The 19,447-nt window shown below is 41.1% G+C and overlaps 1 protein-coding gene across 1 annotated transcript in view; it reads left to right on the forward strand.

The window, feature by feature from the left end:
- The first annotated feature begins 6,174 nt into the window (after positions 1-6,174).
- The window catches only part of CHRM2 (cholinergic receptor muscarinic 2), a 101,917-nt gene continuing 88,644 nt past the window's right edge, over positions 6,175-19,447 (forward strand). The window contains exon 1 of the mRNA XM_052667527.1: positions 6,175-6,447. The gene's annotated coding sequence lies outside the window, so the exon portion shown is untranslated. The remainder of the gene's footprint in view (positions 6,448-19,447) is intronic.

Raw genomic sequence — 19,447 nt, forward strand, 5'->3', positions numbered from 1 at the left:
CTGGTGAAGATGCATTCATAATAGTAATATTTGTGTGAAAATATTTCCCACGGAATGGTGGCCCTCTTTAAATCTCTCCACTAATCCAATAGTCCTTGGTGCTCCTCTGGAGTTCCAGGAGCTCTGACAAGGATCTAACTTCCCTGAGAAAAGCTGACATTTGAAATGCCCCCGTCTTTTCCCATGTAATTAAAATAAAGGAAGCACATAACTTGCCTAACACCTGCCTTCCTATGACCGGAATTTAGCCCTGTATATAATGAAAGTAAAGTGAGTAGGTTTCTAGAGGCTGCGAACCTGTGCAGAAAAGTTCCACAGGCATTTTTACAATAGCATAGCTATTTGCTTGAAGTCTGGATGAAAATGACTTATTCATAATCTTGAGTTTCATATTACTCTGTTCTTCACGGTGTGTTCGAGCTTCCCTTACACTTGTAAAGCATATGATGAAATCTACGTGCGTGTGAGCTCACAGACACACCAACAAGCACACAGGCACACAGGCACACAGGCTCACAGACACGGACACGCCAACAGACGCATCCAGCGGCGGGCCGGCTGCTCTCCAGGGTGCTGCATGAGGCTGCCCCGCGCTCCTTCGGAGACTCCCTTTATTTTGTTTTTGTTTTTGTTTTCCTAATCACTTCAAGCTGAACTGGCCAGAGGTTTGGGTCAAGGATGTTCTTTTCTTCTGTGTGCAACTTTTTTTAAAAAAAACTTTTCTGCGATAGAACCCCCGCCCCCCTACACACACACAAACACTTTGGAGATCGTTTAATTCAACTCTCGGTCTCTTTAGAGCCTTATTTTACAACTATAATACATATCCTTTTATAAACACAAACATACAAGTGCTTGGTTCCTTTTTCACATTGTTTAACACCCAGATCACATCAATCAAGGCCATATATCTTTTAGTAGTTTCTTCTTTGCTTTCTCCTGAAAGTCACACTTCTGTCGGCACTCAGATGTATTTCTGTCAGCAGTGAACATATGCTCTACTGGGAGCCTTCATTTTTAGTAGCTGTCTTTCCAAGACTGGACAAAGACTACAAAGGTTATCACCAAATATATTTTGTAGATTGCTCTGAAACAGCTTTCAGATCTGTCCCACTCTATAGTTACTCACTCACCTGGAACCCTGCAACATTTGCAAATAACAATTAGTCCTACACACAAAAGTGCAGATCTGCATTTTCTGGGGCTTTAACGGTAGACAAACTAAGTGCATGTTTGCATTAAAAATACCTCCTCAGCTTTACAGTGCCTAGCGGGATGTTCTTCTAGATACTGTGTTTATCCTTAATAAAACAGTAGGTTTGACTTTCCAGTTCACCACATATCTGCTCTGCATGAGAGGAGATCAGTTTAGCTTTGAACATTAGACTGATCCTCGTCGCAGCCTGCTGGGAGTTTCGATTTCATCAGTGTGGTCTGTTTTAAATAATTCTTTGTATGTCCAGCTTTTAGACTCAAAGGGATCCAGAAAATCCCATGTTCATGTAGAGAAAAGGGAAATAAAAGTTACGTAGTTTTTGTTAGCATGGCAGTGCTTAATGTTGCTGGCCAGTAAAAACAATGCATCTCTTTGCTGTCTGTGTTGAGGGGCTCAGGGCTTTCACCAGGGGAGGAGAAATCAAGAAGTTCCTTTATCCTTAGCACTATCAAACTGGAAGCTGAGATATGTCAGTACTTCAGTGCCATCCCTCATCAGATTCTGTTTTATAATGCTTTTATGAACACACTACTCTGGGCATAGTTAAGTGATTACATGTCCTTTTCTGTTAAATGTTTGACCATACATTTGTTTAACTCATTCAATATCCGATGGTAAATGTCTATTAATGTTTTATTTGCATGGAGCCTTGTTCGTTATCTTGTTCTGTATTTGTTACTTCTTTTCTTCTCACTCTCTGTGTTTCATACTGCTAGTATTATTTTCTGGTTCATTTTCTCATTCTCTCCAGTATTTTATATATATTTTATATACCTGGCATCTGTCAAATGCCTGACTCCCTCGTGTACAAAATCATTAAAGTCATCTGTCTGGTATAATGCGTAAATGAGTGTGCAAACCCCAGAGAGGACTAAATATCAGTGGAAGAGTGTGACAGATCCTTTCAGCACAGTAGGGGATCAAGGGCAGGGTTTGGGGCAGCATTCTCAGGCACCTAGTTCTGCCAGGAGTGATGTACCCACCTGTGCTAGGTGAGCCCTGGGTCCCCAGCTCTTGCTTTTCACCTATACTAACCTTAGGGCAAATTCTCATTTTCATGAACCTCCAACAGAGAGATTAAGGCTTCTAATTTGTCTTCCCAGTCCCAAGGACCAAAAATAAGTTCAAAATCTTCAAGGAAAGAGGTGTCCTGAATACACATGGTGCTGGGATGGAAAAGAAGATAGCAGAAGGGATGCTTTCCTTTGCCTCTGTACCACATGGAGATTAGAAAGGAAGGAAAGGAAGCCAAAACTGTCTTCTGGGGCCTGCCCTTCCCTCATAACCCCTTATCCAACTCTCCAGTGAGGGGGTGAAACAGGCATTGAGGTTGCTGAGGAAGGCCTCCATGTCGTGAGAGCGCTGGGAGGACTTGTCTCGGCATTTTATCCCAAGCCCATTGATAACTTTGATGGCCTTTGTGAGGACCTGCAGATGTTTCTATTGACCCTGGGTGCAAGTAGGGGTCCACAACCCTGAGCATAATAGAAAAGATCACCATGGAAGTGGTCCACAGAGAAATCTGTCCTCCCTGTCTGCCCTTTGACCACCCAAGCTATAGAACACTCAGGGTTTGTACTCTCAGACCTCACCCTAACAGGGTAGCTCTGTGCCAGAGACAAGCAGATATCTGGGAGACATGAAGATAAAGGCAAGAAACAGCATGGCTACTTCTCACTAGAGATCAATTGGCAGCACTGGATATGGAAATAATTTATTTTGGAAATCTCCTCGATGAAAGTTGTTGTCTCAGCCTGCTCTCCCAAGGAGCATCTCTCAATTCCTCTGCAAGAGGTGAAAATCATCGTTGGTAAATATTCTCATCCTCGTGATTTTTTTTTATTATTATTATTTTGTTGTTGTTGTTGTTGTTCTATGAGTGAAGGGGCTAAGCAGTTTGTTCTGTGATTTTCCAGTGGATTTATCTATACAGATGCTTAGCACAATGTAGATGCACATAAATGGGGTGGGGTGCTCATTTTAAATGTCCTAAGCTTAGGAGAAATTTTTTTTTCCCCCTTAGGACGTGTGTCTAACACGTAGCGCTTAAAAGAGAAGAGCTGCTAATAACAGAGTCTCTGTCAAACTCAAAAGGCGCTGCTTACCACGGAGTTGCCGGGTGCCATCAAGATGTAGTGGCTGAGATGATTACGAGCACGGCTCCGCGGACACAGGAAGGCAGCTTTGCGCACACAGCGCTTTTCCAGGAGAGCTGAAATCTTTCTTCTCCCCGGGCGAGCTGCAGAAAATGCAAGGGAGGGGGGCTATGGTAGGCTTTCCATTATCGACCTTTTCTTTCGTTGGGAAATCACAGTGCCGGGATACGTATGGGGAAGGGAGATGCTCCCAGGCGTGGGAGACTTGCGTGAAGGGAATGCCCTGCAGTTCTGCAGCCGAGAGCCCGCACGGCGCCAAGCAGCGCGGCATTGGGGAGCCCCCTGCAGCCGGGTAGAGCCGCGCAGAGCCACAGCCACCTCCTGGCTGGCAGAGCCGTGGAAAGCAGCGATCTGCTGGAGGCGGGCAGGGCCGAGGCTTGGGCCCCTTTCCTGCCAAGGGAGGGGATATCCCCAAAGGGCGCTGCCAAGGTGCTTGCGCTTTGCCGAGTGGTCTTGCCCCCTCCCTCCTCCTAGTTTTGGAAAGGGCTGACCCGTGCAGGCTGTTACTGAACTCTAATTAAATCTCTGGAAATCAATGTGCTCAATCAAACACTCACAACGTTCCTGGGAGGGAAAAATAATAATAATAATAATAATAAGGGGAAAAGGGGGCAGGCATTGTCCCTTTTAAAGCTGATGATGATCTTGACTAATGAATGCTGAAATATTCATTCTAGTGCCAAGCTCTCAGTCTTCATGGGAGGGTCAGCTTTGGGGTGGCTATTCTCTGTCCCAGAGGAGCAGCCCTACAGGGCCACAACATGCCCACAGCTTGCTTCAAACCTTCCAGTGTCAAATCAGATATCCTTTTCTGGCAACTCATCTGACGTAGCTGGGCAGCTATCTATTAACTCTACTCTGAAATCCAGGCAAAAAGTCCTATGTGTTCAGGAAAAAAAAAAAAAAAAAAAAAAAAAGGCTTTCAGGCCAGAACCCAACTGACCTGATGCTCCTAAAGAGTCACAGGTGATCCAACAATTCAACAATTACACCTTGCGAAAGTGCTCTCAGGTAGAGAAACACTTGTGTAACACTGAAACATGAATGCCTTCAAATCTCAGAGCTCTCTGCCTGTGGGTGAGTCAGGCTAGAGCAGGAGATGCACTCACCCCAGGGCCCAGCAGAGAATTCCAGAATCCTGGTACCTTTTGGAGAGTAAAACCAGTGGTGAGATCTATCAAAGAAAAACAGCTAAATGTCTGCAAGTACTCTAGGCAGCTTCTCTGCTCAGAGCTAGCCCATTAGAAGAAATAACTTCTTCAAAGTGAAGGGAGGAGGCTGGAGAGCAGAGGAGAGGAGAGGAGAGGAGAGGAGAGGAGAGGAGAGGAGAGGAGAGGAGAGGAGAGGAGAGGAGAGGAGAGGAGAGGAGTTAGTGGGCAGTACATCCAGTGGTCCTTCAAGAAAGGAGCTGGGGTGTAGAAGGCTGTGCACACAGCACTCAAGCAGAAGCTGGGACCACCTTCACAGAGTGCTCCCCTCTCCTCTTTGTTCTTCACCTCTGCCCTCTCACTCTTCGTGCTATAGATCAGGTGAACTCCCTTCTTCTGTTTGCCACCCCAGCAGCTCTGACTCTTAGGGAAGAAAAACCAGCCCACAAATCCATTCTGATCCAGATCAAAGACTAGACAGACTTGAAGATATTTAGATCTAGATAATTTCCATGGAACCTGCAAGTTCCCTTAAGCAAAGTAAATACTCCTCAGCCTAATGACTATTAATTAAAAGGGAGTGCTTTACACCCAAGGAGAATTAATTGTTGTTCACAAAATGTATCTCTTTCCCCTAATTGGTTTGTCATTGTGCTGGGGAAGCAACATCCCATGAATATTTCAACACAATAATCAGTTTAAAAAACTAAACTGGATTTAGCACATTTTCCCCACAGTGCACAAAGACTCCAGTGGTTGCAATAATCTAAAACCCAGATCTCTTTCTCTCTTTCTCCTTCCATATATCAATTGAGACTTAGAGCTATCACAGAATCGCAAAAAAAAAGAAAAAAAGGAAAACTAAAAAAAAAAAAAAAAAAAAAAACAGAAATAAAGTGAGAAGTTTTGAGCTGAAAAATGGGGAAGAGATAACAACAGAAAAAATCAGTTCAGATGTGCAAATTGTAGATAAAGACTTCTGATGAGGAAGAGGGGAGTGCCTAATGAGGAAGAGGGGAGAGTGTGTTGAGAGATAACAAGAATCAGTAATTTCTATTCAGCAAAGCCACCAAATCAGAAAGCAGTGCTGATCTTATTGGAGGAGAGCCCTCAACAGCAACTAATCCTGTCATATTGAAAGAAAATTGTAAATGTTCTCTGCAGAAATTGCCTGCCCATTGCAGCTAATCGAGCCCACTTGGCTCTTGCACACCCACACACAGCACGCAGCACCCGGACCCACAGCCACACAGCTACCAGCACCGTGAGATGCTCACCTGGGCGCCCCGATCCCTCCTTGCTGCCAACCCTCATGAAGGTGGCAGCTTGTCCTCATTTCCTTAGGAGCGCTGGGGGAAATAGGAATTACCATCGGCTCACTTATGAGTCCCAGTATCCACTATTTTTAAATTCACCAGTTTTGTCTGAACCTTTAAGCTAGGCTTGATAGCTCTACGTATGTATATATGTGTGTGTGTGTATGTGCGTACATATATATATATATATGTATTTAAAAGCTGAACTTGGCTGAGCTGGAGCAGACTCCCAAGGGCCAGTGCCACGGAGAGAGTGCGGTGTGTGTGCGTGTGTGTGTGTGTGTGCCTGCGCATGTGGGAGGGAGAGAGCGAGCGAGGGAGAGACAAAAACTCCATCAACCCGGACAATGCCACCTCTCGTTTAATGCTTCCCAACTGTTATTCTTTCCCCTCATTATCACGGCACCAAGTAATCTGTCTTTCCCCCCCTCCAATCCCCTCCCCCCTCCTCTTGGAAGATATGGAAGAGAAAGATAAAGCGGCTGCCTGCGGGCGCTGATGCGCGCAGCTCGCATGCCTCTGCCGCCGGAGCCGGGGCCACTCCGCAGCCGCCTCTCGCAAAGAGCCGCTTGCCGCGGGATGGGTTGCAACTTCTGGTGATTGGATCACAGGTAGGAAACCTTCGCTATTTCATTGACGTTTCCACTCTCTCTCTCTCTCTCTCTCTTTTTTTTTTTTCCTTCCTCTTCCTTTTTTCTTGTTCTTTAGGTCTTTATTTTAGTCTTCTTTCCCCCCACCCTTCTCTTTCTCGCCTTCTAACCTCCTCCCCTTCCTCGCCGCACCTACAGTTTCATCTGCTGCTGTCATAGGAAAGCTCCCGCCAAGAAAATAATGTCCAAGAAACGAGCTTACGTTTTGCTTCCTGATAGAAGGAGCAGAGCAAAACATGGGGAAACTTTTGCTGAAAGGGTCCATCGCGGTGCTGTCATCGGGGGCTGGGAGAGAGAGGAGAGAAGGCAAAGCCCCAGCAGAGCTTTCCTCTGCTGAGTTACAGCTGTGATACTCATCCCGGAACCGAGGCTAAATGGTACAGACAGGAAGGAGAGACGCGGTAACCTGATTTAGGGAAATCTTCACATTTACCAAGCGCTCCTCAAGTTGTTTTTTTTTTTTTGTTGTTTGTTTGTTTGTTTTTGTTTTAATAGTGCAAATGCTGCGTTCCGATGCAGGAACATCTCCCGGGCTACTCTTCCCAAATCTTCCTGTGACATATTTGCCGGTGACTCCTGCAAAATGTCCTCAGGAGCTGGGAGCGGAGCCTGCTCTAGGAGTGGGGAGGGCAGAGATGGAGACGGGGTAATAGGAAAAGAAGGCTTCTTTCGTGACAACGTGGTTCCTCGCCCTCAGCACCCCTCCTAAGGACTGTACATTTGTTCAGAGTCAGCGCCCATCCTCGTGGCTTCAGGTCTCTGGGAGGGGGAGGGGGGCTTCCGAACGTGGGGTGCCACCAGAGGTGAGGAAGGCAGGGGGCTTCCTCGGTTCCGATCTCCCTTCTCTGGGTCGGTGTCCCCGGGGTCCGGTCCGTGGTGGATGCGGGGGAGGAGGTGAGGATGCTTCAGGGTCGGGCTCAGCTCTACCCGCTATCACGGCTCGACTGATCTTCCTGGGAGGGCTGAGCAGGTATCGGCTGCTTCTCCGGGCTCCTTCTGGGCTGCATGCGGCCGGGAGCAGGGAGCCTGAGAGGGAGCTGCACAGGCAGCGGGAACAAGAATGCCTCCCGGACTGCCCCGGGAGCTGTGTCTAGGTTACCCCCCCTCCTCACCCCAAAGTCTAGCCATTTCCGGGGCTCTGGAGGGCCAAAGTGCTGCCCTGCCCCACTGGCGAATTTCTTGCAAGCGTTCCTTCACTCTCAGCGGGGGAGGCTGCAGTTCACCTGGGGTCCCGCAGGGCCGCCAGGCGTGTAGGTCCTTCCCAGGAGCCTCGGGGTGATCCTTCCACCCCTTCGGTGGAGAATGGACAAGGGACTTTCCCCACACTCAAGAAAAACTTTTTGTCCATATTTTTCTCAAGTACTTGAGGTTCCTTTAGGCAATCTCTTTTTTCTTTAACTGGAACAGGAGGGTGGGGAGAGGGGTATTTCTTGCTGCAAATTCAGCCAGAGAAGTACATCTCCCCACTTATGTGTTAAACAGTGTGTTTGCACATCTTTCCTTTGCATTAGAGAAAAAGATGAGAGGAAATAAAAAAGAGGGGCCAGCCTTTGCTTGACAGTGAGTTTTAGCAGTTTTTTGGTTTTTGTTTTTTAAGAGATTGTCAATGAGGAAGGTTAATAGAGGACTAGGCACTCTGTCTGCTTTTATGGTATTGCATTGCCTGCAATCTCAGCTCTGTCTAAATACATGCCAGCCTCAATTACATAGTTTATGACACCAGCCGTTTTCAATGACTCGTCTATAAACCGTGTTATGCTGTGCAGAGTCTGCTCTCTCTCCTTTAGGCTTTTTGATTATAACTTTGGTTGAGCTTCCCCTTTGCAGGACCTCTGGATTGCAAAAGCAACCCTGTTTGCTTTTGCATCTGGAGAGTGAGAAGTCGTAACAGAGGTTTGCCAGCTTGTCAAGCCTGCATCCTGCTGAGCTGCCCTCTCTGTGCCAGCTCAAAGTGCTTAGTGATTTCTGCAGTGTAGTCCACCAGGAAAAAGGGTTTCATACATGGGAAGGTGATCTGGGCTAGTCCCACTCCAGTTATTTTGGAGGGAGAGAGAAATAATAAAAAGAAAAGGTCACAATCTTCTCCGATCCAAAACCAAGATCTTAGGAAACTACAGAATCACTTGTAACTCTGAACTTGGCCAGAGCTTGGGGAGATCTGAATTGCCCATGGTCAGAAGCGTCCTGAGGAGATAGAAGAGGTTGCAGTCATGCTGTTCCATGTCACTGCCTCAGAAGGAGGCCAAGTTGCAGAAAGAGGAAAACCAGCCACCGCTGAATAACTGCATCTATGAATGAAAGTGTGCTTTGTTTGTTTGCTTGTGTGTTTGCTTGTTTTTGCCTGCATGCACCACTATCATTTAGATGTTTTTTCCACCCCTGAGCAGAGTCTCTGTGTATGTTTCATGGCTCTCAGTTGCTCCACATGCTTGGATCCTTCACCCATCGGGTCTCTAATTCAAAAGTCTTGTGAGGTGATCTACTGTGAAATCCCCCACTGTTTCAGTTGCCCCAGATAATTTCTCTGCCCCATTTTGCTTCTGTAAGCCACTCACCTATTCACCCAGGCTTCCTCTGCTCCAGTAATACCATGACCTACATGCAAAAGAGTTATGTTCTGGTCCTGTTTCCATAGCGATGCAACATGGGAAATGCACACAAACCAGTAATAATGAAGTAGATTCCCTCCCTCTGAAATCAAAACTTCTTTGAAAGTTGAGTGTGATTTAAAGGAAAGCAGGGATCGGAGGAGATTTGGATTTCCAGTTCAAAGTCCAGATTTCTGCGCCCTCTAGTGCCAGAGGCAGGCAAAGAAGGGCATCCTCAGACACAGGGGATGCAAAACCTGGTAAAAAAAAAAACAAACAAACAAAAAAACAAACAAACAAAAAAAAAAAAAAAAGCCCATAGACAATAGAGAAAAAGAAATGATACAAAATAAGGGCATTTCAAGCAGTTTATTTCTATTTCCATTCCATGCCTTCTATTCCATCTTCTAAATCCCAACCTACAAAAATAAAAAGGCAGGTTGGTGTACAACTGATCCTGGTTCTGTCATGTCTAGCCTAACACTGAAGGTTCCAGGGGGAGGGTTAAACTATAGAGGATTTGATAGTAAGAAATTAGGGCCAGAACCATTAATTCCCATATTTTGGACTATTCTGAGTTTGATCTTCACAGCTTGCAGCAACTTGCAGCTAATGGTTGGAAATTTGAAGGCATGGAAAAGGATTACTCACTTGTGAAAGTGCTGCCCTGACCTTGTATGGGCTCTTTGGATAGGTGGATGAGTGAGTAACAGTAATCAGTCTAAGAAAAGCTGAAGGGGCTTAAATACAGCTCATATGAATGACAGGGATAACTTTTTCACAAATGCTTGTAGCCTTAAAAATGCTTACACTGGATGGTAGCATTTCAAGCCCTGTTAAATCTGAGTCCAGATCCCTTCTCTAGAAACCAAGCTGTGAAGAGGACCAAGCACAGAGAACTACAAAAAGTAGCTGTCACTAAATGAGACAATTAGCACCCTCTTCCTTGTCTTCAGCAGTTCCTGTATTTTGACAGTGTTCAGATTTGCCGGGATCTCCATAGCATTTCCTGAGTTCAACCTGCCCAGACAAGCTGGGAGTTATCTACTTGAGTGTCCTTGTCCCACTAGCTGAACGCCAATCTCTTGTGCCTAGTAGGCTGCATTCCCATTACATATTAAACAGAATGAGGATTGCTTATTCACTTATCTCACTGACTTTCTACATCTCCCTAAACAAACTGCAGAATTAAAAGATGAGAGCATCCCTGAAATTGTATTAAAAGGCTGCATTTTTCTCCCATGACCCCAGAGCTTGTTACCGCTTAAATGCTTTTAGTCTGTGGAGCTGCTGATTATTTTAACTTTAAAGCAGTATCATTACCTGTATCTAACGCTGTCTACTCCCTGTGCAGAAAGATACGTATCAGCAGATGTTTCAAAGAGATCCCTCTCATATAACATGATTTTAAGAGTGAGGTGAGTTTTATCTCATTTCTATCAAGCACTTCCTAAAGAATGCCTGCCGTTGAAACTTAAATACACAGTGGGATTTCAGCAGTTCATGTGCTTTGCGTATTCATTTTTAAGAAAATGATCATGACAGAATGAAGTGTATCATCTCTTTGGGCCAGCTAGTTAGCTGAGTGCCTTTTTTGCCTGTTTTCCTTTTGACAAGAAGCTCCTCAGATCCTGGGCTTTCTGGCATCTTGTTTGACTCCCTTGTTCGATTCGTTGGGCTATATTCTGATCACGTTTATACTCTTGCAAATCAAAGGTGAATGCCTTAGTTCTAATTACTTTTGTTTTATGCTAGTGCAATAGAGCTCAGGATTTAACTTTCATAGAAACATAGTAAGTGTTGTAATTAGAATATGCCAATGTTTTGACAGCTGTTCATGCAATGGCTGTGAGTTGTCAGACTCTGCCTGAAAGGGAAATGCAATGTGATAATGGACACTGGAAATGGGTGGAACACCTCTGAAAATGTTGGCAATGTAGATCTCTAATATGAGCCACAACATAGAGAGGTGAGAATTGATGTAAACCAGCATCTCCCAAGGTTTTCCTCACCCTCTTAGAAAGCACTGAACACACTGTGGGTAGGTGTGAGATTTTTCTCTCTTTGTTTGTTTTGAGAGAGATCTTTCTTGGTCCTGGGCAACCTGATCTGAATGTGTATGTTTGGTGGCCCTGCTAGGCAGGGAGGGTTGGAACTACATGATCCTTGAGGTCCCTTCCAACCCTAGTGATTCTGTGATTCTGTGATTTCTTCTAAATCATTGCAAAAATTAGTGTTGGAAACCAAGGAGATAAAATAAACTTAGTCATGTAAAATAATTATCTTCCTAATTTCTCTGGCTTAGGTAGTTTGAACTTATAAAGCTCTCCTGCTGTGATCTGCAAACTACGAAGATCAGTCCCTTCATATTTAGAATTCATTCCTGCCTGGAAGAAAATAACATAGACAATTTATCCATAAGAAATGAGTTTCTATTGCAGTCAGCAGTTGCACTTTCATAGTTACCTGAGAAATTTTCCCTTAGCACTGCAATAATAAATAGACTGAAGTCTATTTTATACTCATCTATCTCATATTTATTCAATTAGAAACTAGAGGGGTCATATATTGAAAATGATTCACAATTTTTTTCATGAATAATGGCACAGGCTCATTCCACTATGATTTCTGGGGTCATTCTGTACAAATGGGTAGCCAATGATTTATTCATGAAAATATTCATACATCTCAAAATTTTCATGAACATTAGCATGAATAATTAATGGAGTTGTGTTATTTGTTAACACTACTCATTTTTATTCTAATAAAAAAAAAACCTCCAATCATTCAGTTAAAGAACTTTATTAGAATATTAGAATATAATTGTTGCAGTGTTGGATCAGGTATGTGTTTTGTCTTGTCCAGTATTACGTCTCTATCAATGCCTTTTACCACATGTTTCAGAGGAGGGTGCAGAATATGCCATCCTAGATAAATTTGCTGTCCTTAAGTTAAATGCTTTCTTAATACCTACCAATTTGCAGTTGCTTGCTGCTCAGAAACCACTTCCAAATGAAAACTGATACCCACATTCCCAAACAAATGGAAATCTCTATTAGTTCTAGACAAACTGCAGATATTCTAGCCAAACAGATAAACAGCTAATACAGTTTTACCTCTCAGTAAGCTTGCTGCCTCAGTGATAGCATGCAGGAGTGAGTTCAGTAGGTTAATTACATACTTTCTTCGGAAAATCACACTCCAAATAAATTTTGATCTATTTAAATTAGTTGTCCTTCAGTGCTATCATTATCTTTCTGTTATACAATGTGAAAATGCCAATCAGACAACTCAGTTCATTGTTTAAGTGCCATTAATTTTCTCAGCCACGAACCTTCTAGCTCTTTTCTTCTCTCACTCAGACTCTGAAATGCTCCAGTCCTTACATTTTCTAACAGCAACTATTTCAATAAACATGACATACTTGATACAGAACCATGGCCAGCCCATCTTCTAAAATCTTTTGGAGTGAAAAATTATAATTCATATGTAATTTTTCCTTTTTCTCTCCTAGATGGTTTCTAAGTTGTAATAAACAACTAACTTTATAATGACTGAATTTCTTCAAAAAAATTCTCAAATAATTTAAGAAGATAAATATTCACATATATATATGTATTTATTAGGTTATATTTCCTTGTCTGTTCACTCGATATTTCAAAGAATATACAGAAGATGCAGATTCTTATTGGAAACAAGCTGATATTTTTCTCCCCTGTATGTAATTCCAGTTTTTGTTAGTTTCAGTAAATCTACCTGGAATTGAAATAAGACTTTTCATTACATAATACCTAGGATCTCTTGTCCTGAAGATACGTATGGTAGCTGTTACACTTTAATCCTTCTGTAGTATATCTTACTTCAAGGACAGCTTGCGTACTTTTGCTATCAGCTCATCCACTTCATTTTCAAATGCCTTCCAAACCTTTACATATATAACCATGAGATCCTTGTGGCATGCTGCTGTTTAGTTTATCAGTTTGTTCCCCTTTCAACATTTCACATTCTGACAACTCATGTCCTTTCTTGTCTTGAAAAAAAAAAAAAAAAAAAAAAAAAAAAGGTCAAGGAAGCACACTTGCACAGCACTGTTGGTGTGGCAGCTTATATCCCAACAGATCATTTAGAAATTCTGTAATGTCTTTTTGACCATTATTTTTTCCCATTATCTCCCGAATGCCCAATACAGCCCAGTGGCTCCCTCAAAAACACAGTGAATTTAAGATCCTTCAAAAATGTCCTGCAGTTTCCCCCCTCTGCTAACTTTTGTCAATGCATCCTTAGACCTCTTTACTTGTAGATGACATTTTATTCATTTTTCATTATAATTTCTCTCTCTTTCTTATCTGGGGACTCCACTAGAGCCGAAGTAAATCTATTTGTTTGGTTCAAACAACACTGTGGATCTAAACACTTCACAAAAACATTTTTTCCCTCTCTTGTCTTTCAGTTTGCTTTCTGAATGACTTCCTTGAATCAGAAACAAGTTGTTAATATCTCTGATTTGAAACCACAGATTTTACTTTTCCTTACTTTTCTTCTGTCTTTTTCTTTTCTCTCTATTTTCTTTTTGCCTTCTGTGCTTTTTTAAGCCATTAACTAAATATAATCAGCTTTAATGTCACTCTTAATATACTAATTAGTTCATTACTATTTGGTGGCCTAACTATATAATTTCTCCAGTTACTTAAGACTAAACTATTTACTATTATATACTTCAGTTATTCTAGAAATCACCTATAGATTTTTTTTCTAATCTATTTGTACCAGTTGACCTACCAATGTACAAGTGAGTGAAGTCATTCATGATTACTACTTTATTGGATTTAGTTGTCTTTTTGATTTCTCTCCATACATATCCCAGACATTTCCTTGAGAAAGTGTGATAATACCTTGTACAGGCATCAAAATTTAATTTTTTAAAAAAGGATATTTTACACTTTTTAAAATGAAAATTGAAGCATAGCACACTGGACTGAGATCAAGTATATCATAGTCTAACTGCCTGAGCTTTGACATGTTCTCACAAAGCCTGTTCTCATGTTCTGTTTGGGGGGTACCCTAAAATTAACTCTTACTTTGTGTAGGCTTTGTCTCACCTTCCTGCAGTGGGAAAAATAGGTCTTATTGGTCTCATGACAGTGTTGTAAGACTTGCTGCAGTCAGGTATGGAGGTTAGGCTGTATGGTACTAGTTCATGAAAATTGGAGGAGAAACACAACATCCATATTTTTTACGCTGAGATGTTAGAAAGTTGAACTTACAGGTGCTGATTACCTGAAAAGTTTCTTGTCAGAACAGAGGACAAAATAAAATGTTGAGTATCTTTACAATAAAAACACCCTGAATACCCTAATCTCTCCAGATCTTGATGAGAAGGAAAGGATAAAATAACAAGCTCAATTTTATGGTTGTGTTAGTGGAAGAGAATAGGAAGAGAAAAAGAGAGAGAGACTGAATGTGAAGGACCTGAATCAGGGGCTTTGCTCAGTTTTGAGTGTTTTCAACGTAGTTGGTGCTAAGTAGGAATAAAATTGCTGAAGATAACAAGGCAATTATCTCATTTCGATCACATACTACAACAGAGTTTTTCACAAAAGCAATATGGACCTGCTGGTTCTTCTTATACCTCTTAGCCCAACATACATTCCTGACATAAAATAGAGTTGTTGAACTTTCTGACAGGATAAATAGACTAAGCAACATATGCTAATGGACAGAAGGATTACACTTTTCTCCTCTACCTAAGGTCACTGAAAACTTTCATCTTCATCAGTGTGGTAGATCGAGAAGAGTTCTACACATTTCAGTTCTTGTCTAGGTCATACGATGTATTAAAATGTTTGTATCAAACTCTCACTGTTCTATGTTTCTAACATTATTCTGTCATGGTGGACAATCCAGTTTACTACATTTTGTACATAGAATGACATGACTGCGAATTAACATATGTGTGGAATATGAAGGAAGGTGAGAGCTGGTGCTAGCAAACTCAAAGAGGGTCTTGCTTTGGAGTAAGAATATGGACAATGTGACCCTCACTGAACTATGGAACTGTTCAACATGAATGATGAAGGTGATACCTGTCCATAAATTCAGAGCTGTTTAATTAAGTCAAACACCTCAGCAGAGACTTGGGAAAGTTTTTGTTCCTAGGTAAGGACAGCTGGAGTGTAAAAAGCAGAGACCAAGCACTCCACAAGCTTTGAACAGGAGGCAAACTGCGTCCTGAGTGAGTTGATAATGGGTGATATAACAAAGTCAAAGTGCCAATTAAAAGCATAGCCCACAGTCATATTTTTTGTGAATAAGTTTCTGAGCATATATGGGACCTGGCTTATGTAACACATGAGCTTTTGCTTGGTTAAAACCACCAAAGACCCCACACCAGAACCTCAAATTAACACAGTACGTGAGTAGTACGAAATTTTAAAATGTACAACAATCCTAGGGATAAGAATGAACTTCATAGAAATTGTACGAATATTCATATGTTAAAATGTATGACATCTGTATGTTTTCAATTGTGGGTGTACTTGCTGGAAAGGGTGATTCCCCATGCACCCAGTGTTGCAATAAAGTAATGTCAGCTTTCTAACCTGCCATTTGGGTTGATGAGTTTTATTCCCAAATTTCAGTGGCAAGGGAATATTAGATTTTAGTAGAGCTAGTTAGTTAGATTTTAGTTAGATGTCTTCTCTGCTATTTGCTTTTCCATGCTGAGAATAAGCTGAAAAGTGATTTCCTGATCTGTTGCTGGTATCTTTCACCCACACTAATTTTACTTTTCTAACAGTGAATTCTCAGCTGATGAAAGCTGTCAGAATATGAGTGACATGAAGAGAGACCATCACCAAACAAAGTGCTATATTTAACCTGGAAATTCCATGACTTCTCATACTTGACCTCGACCCCTGTCAGTGAAGATATGAACAGGGCACATTAGTTCTAAAATTTCTTCCTTTAACCAAACATAAAAAGCTCCTAGGTTTAAGGAAAAGTAGATAATAAGGAAGGTAACACTAGTTACCCTTCTGCTTTTTGCATTTATGATGGTCACTATACTTAGCTGTCACTGGCAGGAAAGAACATATGAAGAGCTCACTGCTAAATTCTCATTTAAAACATCTGTTTGATGTCTGCAAGCCATTTTCACAATCTTATCCACTGGGAGTAAATGTAGAGATCTTTACTGTAGGATTTTGACATCAGAAACACTTCCCAGCAAGGAGTATTTCAGTGTTATTATTCATTTTGCAATGCAATTCAGTGAAGTGGGGAAAAAAAAAAAAAAAAAAAGTGCCCATAGATATATATATATATATATTTATATACACACAATTAGAAAGAAGCAGGAAAGCAAAAAGAGCAAAGATGAAGAAGACTATTTGGCCTTTTTGACTGAAGAAAACTTTTAACTTTTCTTCTTTAGCACAGAGACTCTATATTGCTTTCTTTGGAGCACGAGGAAATGCCTTCTTTTGAATGGCAAATTTGACAATAAATAGCCCACATTATTTTCCTTATATTCTCTTTTACAATTAAAGTGAGGAGTGTGAATGACACATAACAAAAGAGAGGAGGAGCAATTTTGTTGTTATATCTTTTAAGCAATGCTGAATTCTTAGCGTCACTGCAGATTGCTGATGTGATGCCAAGGACAAAACCAGAAACCTCCTGTGCCTCAGATACTCAGGTGTATAAAATAACACTGCATTCTCCCATGCTTTTTCTGCCTTTCTTTAGTTTTGTTTAATTTGGCAGCGCTTACATAACAGCGTACATTGAGGAACTTTACCAAAATCTGAGATTCGTAGAAATAATTTAAAGATATCACGTCTTTCAAACATTTGGTTTCTTCTCATCACTTTTAAAAATCATAAGCTTATAACACAGATATAATATTTCTCTTACATGGGTAGCAAGATCCTTTCCACTCACACCTGGGGGTTCTTGGCACAAGTAACTACACGTGGAATATCTCTCTGCAGCCTCCATCTGGAGTGAGTACATAAAAGATCACTTTTACTCCTCAAGAGAAGAATTCTGCCCATGATACTGTAACAGGGGTACAGAGGAACTTCATTAGATACACAGGAAGGTGATAAACACGATGAGAATTACTAGCCTTCAAAGAGATGCTCAATAGGCTAGGACTCATCATCCCAGAAGTAATGTGACTGATGAGGAACACATGTAGATGTAAACATTTGTGAAAGAAATGGAGAAGATGAGTAAGGGACTATTAAAGCTCTTTCACAATACAAGACCCAGAACTCTCAGGTCGAACTTAACAGGTGTGAGTTTAAAAATCAGCATGATTGAGCTGTGGTATTTTTCATCCTATATTATTTTACAGATTTCAAAAGTATAAATGAGTGAAGAAGTGATTAAACAGAATACTGAAAAACACACCTACATTATCAACTGCTTTGTGATGCAAATAAACCTATAGGATCACAATTTGTTTCAACCCAATAAAGGTTCCACTCTGCTTTTTCTTTTTGTAAGTTCTTTGCTGCTGGCCACTTTTTAGAGAGGACAGCAAGAAAAATGGCTTAGTGACAGCTGCTCTCGCATTCAAAGAATCACTTCAAGTTTTCAGGATAGAGATTCTCTAACTGTTTTACTTGTGCTATTCACTAGAAAATTTATTGCCTTTCTTGGCTAGGCACTTATCAAAACAAACACAGGACACACTGAAGATTATTTTAATTAACCCCTGGATACCTAGCAATACCTCTTACAAATAAATTCAAAGACTTATTTATTTGTCCCTTGTAACAGTTGGATAATTTTAATATACATGTGGTTTCCAGGCAGATCTGAATGCTAGTTACAGAATGTGCTCTCCTGCCCCACTCTCTGTAACTCTGATATAACAGACTGAGATCAATTTCTTGCAGACTCAATTCTTTCAGCTTAATGTCATTGTGTTTCCTTTACACAGATTGCCTTTTATGGGGGAACAGTGGGTTAGCAAAGGGAAAATGTGTTACAGCTCTGCTAATAATCTCTTTTCTCAATCACTTTTCTGTTTCCAGTAAATAATCTGGAACAAACAGCTTTTCACACACCAAAAAATAATAAAGGAAGTGATAAGCATATAAACTTTTGCATCCATTTATACATAATAGGAGAGTGCCTCCTTCGGTTGTTGCATGAATATAGTTTTTTACTTCATTAGAGAAGAGGTAATGACTCCCAAATGCCAAAGGAGAAATTATTTCTTCCTGTTATTTTTTACTTGAAAGATCCAAGATCAGCCTTCTCAAAACTCTGCATCATTTTGCATGCTTTATCAAAATTTAAACAATCGTTTTTTAATGAGTAAAAAAAAAAATAAAATCACAAAGATCACAGAATATAAAATTAAAGGAGGTTCTTCCTGAAGATGATCTCTCCTTTACCGATGTCTTTTATATCTGAAAACGATAGGTCAGGGCTTCACTGCAAAACTCTGTAGGTTACAGTTTTGTAACTATGGTCATGGTTCTATGGGAATGAAAACACTGCTCTTTCACCTATATGGGATTGCTCCATACTGCAATTTAAAGACATGAAATTAAAGGTGAGCTGAACAGCTTTGAAATGGGCAGAGAAGCCAAGATTTCTGTTTATGAAGAAAGCCACACAACAGCAGGGTTAAAATTAGATTTCTAAGCTCATAATAGCTTAGGCCTCCACATTTGTCATTGAACAACTGTAAAAATTATTTCTGTGTGCTTTACTAGCTTAAAAATCAAGCTGTTACTGCGTGGTTTTGGCTATAGCTTTAGAAATCCAAGTTTAGGTACAATATTTTTAACTTTAAGCCAAAATCTTTAACAAGCAAAACAAAATAAATCTCTTAAGAAAATTGTGGGCTTGGTTCCATTCTGGAACTGAATTTATTTCCTTGCTGCCCACAAGACTATAAAATACTGTAGCTCTGAGCTGTGTTTCAAAGCTGTTATATATACATAGAGATGACTGAGAAACACTGAAGGCAAAGGAGAGCCAGGCCCACACCACACAAGTTAGCATTGCATTATCTTCTGGAGGAAGTTTTTGAGAGTTTTAGAAGCTCATGGGCAACTTTATAGCTAGAAAACATGTAGTACTATGGCAAGCTGCAGTGAGCTGGAATTTTTCTCTGGATGAATATTTCAGTGGCATTCTCCACATCATTCTGAAAAAAAGAAAAAGGAAAAAAAGACAAAGGAAAGAAGCTAGGCCTGGGGATATGCATCCTTTTTTTCCAGGCTTGGTTGGGGAAAACACTTTCTAGCAATCTAACACTACTGAGCAACCTTTCCTGTCTGAAAGTTAACTGTATCCTTAATCTATCACTCAAGCTGATTTTTTTAAAATCTTTTCTGACCCATTTCAGT

Source organism: Tympanuchus pallidicinctus, unplaced genomic scaffold (genome assembly GCF_026119805.1).
Source record: "Tympanuchus pallidicinctus isolate F22 unplaced genomic scaffold, pur_lepc_1.0 scaffold8, whole genome shotgun sequence".
Taxonomy (NCBI): Eukaryota; Metazoa; Chordata; class Aves; order Galliformes; family Phasianidae; genus Tympanuchus; species Tympanuchus pallidicinctus.